The 10,533-nt window shown below is 44.9% G+C and overlaps 1 pseudogene; it reads left to right on the plus strand.

The window, feature by feature from the left end:
- Positions 1–9,923, plus strand: part of LOC112075300 (transcription elongation factor A protein 2-like) — a 54,142-nt pseudogene extending 44,219 nt beyond the window's left edge.
- Positions 9,924–10,533: the final 610 nt, after the last annotated feature.

The following is a 10,533-nucleotide window of genomic DNA, read 5'->3' on the forward strand; positions in this document are numbered from 1 at the left end:
TATAGCCTCCACATTGACTCTGTACCGGTAGCCCACCTGTACTATAGCCACCACATAGACTCTGGACCGGTACCCCTGTATATAGCCTCCACATTGACTCGGTACCGAGTACCCCTGTATATAGCCTCCACATTGACTCGCTACCTGTAGCCCCCTGTATATAGCCTCCCACATTGATCTGTACCGGTACCCCTGTATATAGCCTCCACATATGACTCTGTACGTAGCCCCTATATTAGCCTCCACCTGACTCTGTACGGTAGGCCCCTGTATATAGCCTCACATTGACTCTTGTACCGGTAGCCCTGTATATAGCCCTCCACATTGACTCTGTACCCGATACCCCCTGTATATAGCCTCCACATTGACTCTGTACGGTAGCCCCTGTATATAGCTCCACATTGACTCTGTACCGGTACCTGCTGTATATAGCCTCCACATTGACTCTGTACGGTACCCCCTGTATATAGCCTCCACATTGACTCTGTACCGGTACCCCTGTATATAAGCCTCCACATGACTCTGTACGGGACCCCTGTTATATAACCTTCCACATTGATCTGTACCGGTACCCCCTGTTATATAGCCTCCACATTGACTCTTCCGGTACCCCCTGTATATAAGCCTCCACAAATTGACTCTGTACCGGTACCCCCTGTATATAACCTCCACATTGACTCTGTACCGGTACCCCCTGTATATAGCCTCCACATTGACTCGTATCCGGTACCCCCTGTATATAGCCTCCACATTGACTCTGTTCCGTAGCCCCTGTATATAGCCTCCACATTGGACTCTGTACGGTACCCCTGTATATAGCCTCCACATTGACTCTGTACCGGTACCCCTGTATATAGCCTCCACATTGCGCTCTGTACCGTACCCCCTGTATATAGCCTTCCACATGGACTCGTCTAACCGGACCCCTGTATATATCCTCCACATTGACTCTGTACCGGTACCCCCTGTATATAGCCTCCACATTGACTCTGTACCGGTACCCCCTGTATATAGCCTCCACATGACTCTGTGTACCGGTACCCCCTGTATATAGCCTCCACATTGACTCCTGTACCGTACCCCTGTATATAGCCTCACATTGACTCGTTGTACGGTACCCCCTGTATATAGCCTCCACATTGACTCTGTACCGGTACCCCCTGTATATAACCCTCCACATTGACTCTGTACCGGTACCCCCTGTATATAGCCTCCACATTGACTCTGTACCGGTACCCCCTGTATATAGCCTCCACATTGACTCTGTACCGGTACCCCTGTATATAGCCTCCACATTGACTCTGTACCGTACCCCTGTATATAGCCTCCAACATTGACTCCTGTACCGGGACCCCTGTATATAGCCTCCACATTGACTCTGTACCGGTACCCCTGTTATATAGCCTCCACATTGACTCTGTACCGGTACCCCCTGTATATAGCCTCCACATGACTCTTGTACGGTACCCCCTGTATATAGCCTCCACATTCTGACTCTTGCTACGGTACCCCCTGTATATAGCCTCCACATGACTCTGTACCGGTACCCCCTGTATATACCGCCACACTTGACTCTGTACCGTCCCGCCGTGTATATAGCCTCCACATTGACTCTGTACCGGTACCCCCTGACTATACCTCCACTATCTACTCTGTACCGTACCCCCTGTATATAGCCTCCACATGACTCTGTACCGGTACCCCCTGTATATAGCCTCCACACTTGACTCTGTACTGGCAGTTCCCCGTGCTTTAAGTATGTTAAGCTCCACATTTGACCTCTGCTACGGCGTACGCCTGTATATATCCTCCACATGGTATCCGTACCGTAGCCCCGTATATAGCTCCTAACATTGCACTCTGGCTAACGCACAGAGTCAATGTGGAGGCTATATACAGGGGGTACCGGTACAGAGTCAATGTGGAGGCTATATACAGGGGGTACCGGTACAGAGTCAATGTGGAGGCTCTATGAGTCAGTGTGTGGGGGTAAAGGTTAGAGGTAATTTGTACATGTAGGTAGGGGTGAAGTGACTATGCATAGATAATAAACAGCGAGTAGCAGAACTGTAAAAAACTAATGGATGGGGGTGTCAAAGTAAATAGTCCGAGTTGCCATTCATTATTTAGTAGTCTTATGGTTTGGGGGTAGAAGCTGTTAAGGAGCCTCTTGGTTCTAGACTTGGCTCTCCGGTACCGCTTGCCGTGCGGTAGCAAAGAGAACAGTCTATGACTTGGGTGACTGGAGTCTTTGACAATTTTTTGGGCTTTCATCTGACACCGCCTGGTATATAGGTCCTGGATGGCAGGAAGGTTGGCCCCAGTGATGTACTAGGCCATTCGCACTACCCTCTGTAGCGCCTTATGGTGAGATGCCGAGCAGTTGCCATACCAGGCGGTGATGCAACCGGTCAGGAAGCTCTCGATGGTGCAGCTGTATAACTTTTTGATAATCTGGGGACCCATGCCAAATCTTTTCAGTCTTCTGAGGGGAAAAAGGTGTTGTCGTGCCCTCTTCATGATTGTCTTAGTATGTCCAGAGACTTGTCCCGAAGCCACTCCTGCGTTGTCTTGGCTGTGTGCTTAGGGTCGTTGTACTGTTGGAAGGTGAACCTTCGCCCCAGTCTGAGGTCCTGAGCTCTCTGGAGCAGGTTTCATCAAGGATCTCTCTGTACTTTGCTCTGTTCATCTTTCCCTTAATCCAGACTGGTCTCCCACTCCCTGCCGCTGAAAAACACCCCCACAGCATGATGCTGCCACCACCACCATGCTTCACCGTAGGGAGGTTTCCTACAGGGTTCCTCCAGACCTGTGACGCTTGGCATTCAGGCCACAGTGTTCAATCTTCGTTTCATCAAACCAGAGAATCTTGTTTCTCATGGTCTGAGAGTCCTTTAGGTGCCTTTTGGCAAACTCCTAGCAGGCTGTCATGTGCCTTTTACTGAGGAGTGGCTTCCGTCTGGCCACTTTACTATAAAGGCCTGATTGGTGGAGTGCTACAGAGATGGTTGTCCTTCTGGAAGGTTCTCCCATCTCCACAGAGGAACTCTGGAGCTCTGTCAGAGTGACCATCGGGCTCTTGGTCACCTCCCTGACAAGGCCCTTCACAGATTGCTCAGTTTGGCCGGTCGGCCAGCTCTAGGAAGAGTCTGGTTGGTTCCAAACTTCTTCCAGTTTAGAATGATGGAGGCCACTGTGTTCTTGGGGACCTTCAATGCTGCAGAAATGTTTTGGTACCCTTCCCCAAATCTGTGCCTCGACACAATCCTGTCTAGGAGCTCTACAGACAATTCCTTCGACCTCATGGCTTGGTTTTTGNAAATCTGTGCCTCGACACAATCCTGTCTAGGAGCTCTACAGACAATTCCTTCGACCTCATGGCTTGGTTTTTGCTCTGACGTGCACTGTCAACTGTGGGACCTTATATAGACAGGTGTGTGCCTTTCCAAATCATGTCCAATCAATTGAATTTACCACAGGTGGTCTCCAATCAAGTTGTAGAAACATCTCAAGGATGATCAATGGAAACAGGATGCACCTGAGCTCAATTTTGAGTCTCGTAGCAAAGGGTCTGAATACTTATGTAAATAAGGTATTTCTGTTTTTTATTTTTTAGAAATTAGTAAACATTTCTAAAAACCTGTTTTCGCTTTGTTATTGTGGGGTATTGTGATGTCATTATGGGGTATTGTGATGTCATTATGGGGTATTGTGATGTCATTATGGGGTATTGTGTGTAGATTGATGAGGAAAAACATGTATTTAATCAATTTTAGAATAAGGCTGTAAAATATCTAAATGTGGAAAAAGTAAAGGGGTCTGAATATTTCCGAATGCGCAGTATGCACTTTTACCAAATAGGGCTTCTTCTGTATACCACTCCTACCTTGTCACAACACAACTGATTGGCATTAAGAAGGAAAGAAATTCCAGAAATTAACTTTTAACAAGGCACGCCTGTTAATTTATATGCATTCCAGGTGACTACCTTTATGAAGCTGGTTGAGAGAATGCCAAGAGTGTGCAAACTGTCATCAAGGCAAAGGGTGGCTACTTTGAAGAATTTAAAATCTAAAATATATTTTGATTTGTTTAACACTTTTTTTAGTTACTACATGATTCCATGTGTGTTATTTCATAGTTTTGATGTCTTCACTATAATTCTACAATGTAGAAAATAGTAAAAATAAAGAAAAACCCTGGAATGAGTAGGTGTGTGAGTGTGAGTAGGTGTGTGCAAACTTTTGACTGGTATTGTATTTATAGATTTTTATTTTGGGGTCAAAAATGACTGTAAAATCATCAGAAATATGTGATCATGTCTCAATGTAATTTAATGTATGTTATTTTCAAATACAATCTCTTTTTAGCCTTAGTTGTAGTCAATTTGCAGTGTACAAATTATTATCATTATGTTTCGCCCCCCCCTGACCATCCGCTCCGAACAAAAATCATCCCACGGCTGGATTTAGTTGCCTACCCCTGCTGTACACGCTGTCGTTCTCTGTGTTTTCTAGGTGCAGACGCGCAGTGCTGACGAACCCATGACCACCTTCGTACTGTGCAACGGCTGTGGCAACCGCTGGAAGGTAGGCTGTGTACCCTGCTCCCTAGTTATAGACACTACCCTGCTCCCTAGTTATAGACACTACCCTGCTCCCTAGTTATAGACACTACCCTGCTCCCTAGTTATAGAGCACTACCCTGCTCCTAGTTATAGACACTACCCTGCTCCCTAGTTATAGACACTACCCTGCTCCCTAGTTTATGACACTACCTGCTCCCTAGTTATAGAACACTACCCTGCTCCCTAGTTATAGACACTACCCTGCTCCTAGTTATAGACACTACCTGCTCCCTAGTTATAGACACTACCCGCTTCCTAGTTATAGACACTACCTGCTCCTAGTTATAAGACCTACCCTGCTCCCTAGTTATAACACTACCCTGCTCCTAGTTTATGACACTCCCTGCTCCCTAGTTATATACACTACCCTGCTCCCTAGTTACTACTGTCCTATATATACCACTCCTGTCCCTAGTATACACTACCTGCTCCCTAGTTTATATACACTACCTGCCTCCTAGTTATAGACACTACTGCTCCCTAGTATATAACTACCTGCCTCTAGTTATAGACACTACCTGCTCTCCTAGTTATACACTACCTGCTCCCTAGTTATAGACACTACCCTGCTCCCTAGTTATATAACTACCCTGCTCCCTAGTTATGACACTACCCTGCTCCCTAGTTATAGACACTACCCTGCTCCCGTTTATGACACTACCTGCTCCCTAGTTATAGACACTACCCTGCTCCTAGTTATAGACACATACCTGCTCCTAGTTATAGACACTACCTGCTCCTAGTTATAGACACTACCTGCTCCCTAGTTATAGACACTACCCTGCTCCTAGTTTAGACACTACCTGCTCCTAGTTATAGCACTACCTGCTCCTAGTTATAGACACTATTGCTCCTAGTTTAGACCTACCTGCTCCTAGTTATAGACACTACCCTGCTCCCTAGTTATAGACACTACCCTGCTCCCTAGTTATAGACACTACCTGCTCCTAGTTTATAGACACTACCCTGCTCCCTAGTTATATACACTACCTCTGCTCCTAGTTATAGACTACTGGCTTCGCTAGTTATATACACTACCCTGCTCCTAGTTATATACACTACTGCTCCTAGTTATATACACTACCCTGCTCCTAGTTATAGACCTACTTCTGCTCCTAGTTATATACACTACCTGCTCCTAGTTTAGACACTACTGCTCCCTAGTTATATACACTAACCCTGCTCTAGTTATAGACACTACCCTGCTCCTAGTTCTGACCCCTCCTATTATAGACCTACCTGTCCTAGTTATAAACTACCTGCTCTGTTATAGACACTACCTGCTCCTAGTTATAGACACTACCCTGCTCCCTAGTTATAGACACTACACCTGCTCCTAGTTTATAGACACTACCCTGCTCCTAGTTATAAGACACTACCTGCTCCCTAGTTATAGACACTACCCTGCTCCCTAGTTATAGACACTACCCTGCTCCCTAGTTATAGGACACTACCTGTCTAGTTATGGACACTACCTGCTCTAGTTATAGACCTACCTGCTCCCTAGTTATAGACACTACTGCTCCCTAGTTATAGCACTAACCTGCTCCCTAGTTATAGACACTACCCTGCTCTAGTTTTAGACACTACCTGCCCTAGTTATAGACACTATCCTGCTCCCCTAAGTTATTAGACACTACCCTGCTCTAGTTATAGACACTATCCTGCCCTAGTTATAGACACTACCCTGCTCCTAGTTATAGACACTACCCTGCTCCTAGTTATAGACCATACTGTCCTATTATAGACAACTGCTCCTAGTTTATAGACACTACCCTGCTCCCTAGTTATAGACACTACCTGCTCCCTAGTTATAGACACATACCCTGCTCCCTAGTTATAGACACTACGCTGCTCCTAGTTATAGACACTACCTGCTCCCTAGTTATGACACTACCCTGCTCTAGTTATAGACACTACCTGCTCCCTAGTATAGACCACTACTGCTCCCTAGTTATAGCTACCTGCTCCCTAGTTATAGACACTACCCTGCTCCCTAGTTATAGACACTACCCTGCTCCTAGTTATAGCACTACCCTCTCCCTAGTTATGACACTTACCCTGCTCCTATTTAGACCACCTGCTCCCTAGTTATAGACACTACCCTGCTCCTAGTTATAGACATACCCTGCTCCTGTTATAGCTACACTCTCTAGTTATAGACACTACCTGCTCCTAGTTATAGACACTCCCTGCTCCCTAGTTATAGACACTACCCTGCTCCCTAGTAATGACACTAGCTGCTCCTAGTTATAGACACTACCTGCTCCTTAGTTATAGACACTACCCTGCTCCCTAGTTATAGACACTACCCTGCTCTAGTTATAGACACTACTGCTCCTAGTTATGAACTACCCTGCCTAGTTATAGACACTACCCCTGCTCCTAGTTATAACTACCCTGCTCCCTAGTTATACTACCCTGCTCCCTAGTTATAGCACTACCCTGCTCCCTAGTTATAGACACTACCCTGCTCCCTAGTTATAGACATACCCTGCTCCTAGTTTAGACATTACCCTGCTCCCTAGTTATAGACACTACCCTGCTCGCCTAGTTTATAGACACTACCCTGCTCCTAGTTATATATACCCTGCCCCTAGTTATAGACACTCCCTGCTCCTGCTAGTTATAGACACACCTGCCCCTAGTTATATAACTACTGCTCCTGCCCTAGTTTAGACACTACCCTGCTCCTAGATATAGACCTACCTGCTCCCTAGTTATAGACACTACCCTGCTCCCTAGTTATATACACTACCCTGCTCCCTAGTTTATAGACCTACCCTGCTCCCTAGTATAGAACTACCTGCTCCCTAGTTTAAACTACCCTGCTCCCTAGTTATAGACACTACCCTGCTCCTAGTTATAGACACTACCTGCTCCCTAGTTATAACACTACCCTGCTCCTAGTTTAGACACTACCCTGCTTCTAGTTATAGACACTACCCTGCTCCTAGTTATAGAACTACCCTGCTCCTAGTTATAGACACTACCCTGCTCCTAGTTATAGACACTACCCTGCTCCCTATTATAGACACTACCCTGCTCCCTATTAGACACTACCGTCCTAGTTATGACACTACCCCGCTCCTGTTATAACACTACCGCTCCAGTTAAGACACTACTGCTCCCTAGTTATAGACACTACCTGCTCCTAGTTTAACATGACCTGCTCAGTAGTTATGGTCTGGTCTGATCTGTTGTTACGGGTCTGGTTCTGATCTGATGTGATTGTACTGGTCTGGCTCCGATCTGATGTGATGGTACGGATCTCGGGTTAATTTTAACTGTAAGGAACCAGTACAGATCTGACGGACCCCGTGCAGTAGCGTCACGGGTCTGGTTCTGATGGTGATGGTTACGGATCTCTGGGTGTAATTTAACTGTAAGGAACCAGTACAGATCTGAACGGACCCCCGTGCAGTAGCGTCACGGGTCTGGTTCTGATGGTGATGGTTACGGATCTCGGTGTAATTTTAACTGTAAGGAACCATACAGATCTGAACGGACCCCCGTGCAGTAGCGTCACGGGTCTGGTTCTGATGTGATGGTTACGGATCTCGGGTGTAATTTTAACTGTAAGGAACCAGTCAGATCTGAACGGACCCCGTGCAGTAGCGTCACGGGTCTGGTTCTGATGTGATGGTTACGGGTCTCGGTGTATTTTAACTGTAAGAACAGTACAGATCTGAACGGACCCCGTGCAGTAGCGTACGGGTCTGGTTTTGATGTGATGGTTACGGATCTGGGTGTAATTTTAACTGTAAGGACCAGTACAGATCTGAACGACCCCCGTGCAGTAGCGTCACGGGTCTGGTTTGATGTGATGGTTACGGATCTCGGTGTAATTTTAACTGTAAGAACCAGTACGATCTGAACGCGACCCCGTGCAGTAGCGTCACGGGTCTGTTCTGATGTGATGGTACGGATCTCGGGTGTAATTTTAACTGTAAGGAACCAGTACAGATCTGAACGCGACCCCGTGCAGTAGCGTCACGGTCTGGTTCTGATGGTGATGTTTACGGATCTGGGTGTAATTTTAACTGTAAGGAACCAGTACAGATCTGAACGGACCCCCTGCAGTAGCGTCACGGTCTGGTTCTGATGTGATGGTTACGGATCTCGGGTGTAATTTTAACTGTAAGGAACCAGTACAGATCTGAACGGACCCCGTGCAGTAGCGTAGGGTCTGGTTCTGATGTGATGGTTACGGATCTGGGTGTAATTTTAACTGTAAGGAACCAGTACAGATTGAAGACCCCGTGCAGTAGCGTCACGGGTCTGTTCTGATGTGATGGTTACGGATCTCGGGTTGTAATTTTAACTGTAAGAACCAGTACAGATCTGAACGGACCCCGTGCAGTAGCGTCATGGATACATTTGATCGTGTATGTTTCTGCTCTCTTTGCTTTTCACCAGAGGGTCGTGTAGCTTGTTGTTGTTAGCCAATCAGAAGTCACCAAGAACCAACAGGTCTATTTTGGAAGGGTCCAACTTTTTTTTGTTGGAGTCAGGATTGATAAGGGTTTGGCATCTTGCCGAGTTCACATGGACCCTTTACCCCCCTACCCTCTTCTCTAGATCTTAAATGATTGGACGGTAGTTGTATGTATGGTGGTTCACGTTCTGATTTGGTTAGGTGGAATGTTTCCATATCCACTTCTGTCAGATCTGTAGTCATGTGTATAGGGGTAGAGGTAAGGGTTCATTTGGATCCAACATATGACTAATGAGAGTACTAACTTGATTGTTGTGATTGTATAAGGGCTAGGAGATATAGGGAAGTGGAATCATGGTGATACGGTTGTGTCTTGGCTGCTCAGCCTTGTGCAGTACCACAGTGTCACCACTAGATGAAGCAGATGTAGGGGAAGTGGAATCATATGATGATACGGTTGTTGCTTGCTGCTCAGCCTCAGCCCTGCTCAGCCCATCTAGTCACCACTAGATGGCAGCAGACATTGTCAAGCAGTGGTGACTTTACCGGTTACTAATTAGTGGTAACCATGCAGACTTTAATGAAGTTATATATTTTCTCACATCAAGATAATACAACAACCTACCAGATAGTTTTTTTTCTCTCATGTATTCTCACATTTAAGTAATTTATCCAGAAGGACTTGCGATGTGTATTCAACTAAAGTAAATCAACCACAGGTATAACCTTTACTGAAACCTTTTCTCCTTCACTTCAGTTCTGTTGAGGAGAAGATGATGATTGGCTACAAGATGAGCTGACACGGATAAAGAAGAACCGGACCTATTTTGTTACAACTGAAATCTGTTTTTTTTCTTTCTTCTTCTTTTGTTGTTTTTATTTTGTTTTGATACCTCATAATCTGGTATATTTTGAGAAATGTTTGACGTGTAATTAGTATTTATTTCTATGATTGTAGTTAGTTTAATTTCTGATATGGAGTTGTCTATTATTTAATTCTATGATATGGAGCTAGTCTGTATTTTTAATTTCTATGATATGGCGCTAGTCTAGTATTTTAATTTCTATGATATGGAGCCTGTCTAGTATTTTAATTTCTATGATATGGAGCCTGTCTAGTATTTTAATTTCTATGATATGGAGCTAGTCTAGATTTTAATTCTATTGATTGGAGCTAGTCTATATTTAATTTTATATATGGAGCTAGTCTATTATTTTAATTTCTATGATATGGAGCTAGTCTAGTATTTTAATTTCTATGATATGGAGCCTGTCTAGTATTTTAATTTCTTGATATGGAGCTAGTCTAGTATTTTATTTCTATGATATGGAGCTAGTCTAGTATTTTAATTTCTATGATATGGAGCTAGTCTAGTATTTTAAGTTCTATGATATGGAGCTAGTCTAGTATTTTAATTTCTATGATATGGAGCCTGTTAGTATTTTAATTTCTATGATATGGAGCCTG

Source organism: Salvelinus sp. IW2-2015, unplaced genomic scaffold (assembly GCF_002910315.2).
Source record: "Salvelinus sp. IW2-2015 unplaced genomic scaffold, ASM291031v2 Un_scaffold3074, whole genome shotgun sequence".
NCBI lineage: Eukaryota > Metazoa > Chordata > Actinopteri > Salmoniformes > Salmonidae > Salvelinus > Salvelinus sp. IW2-2015.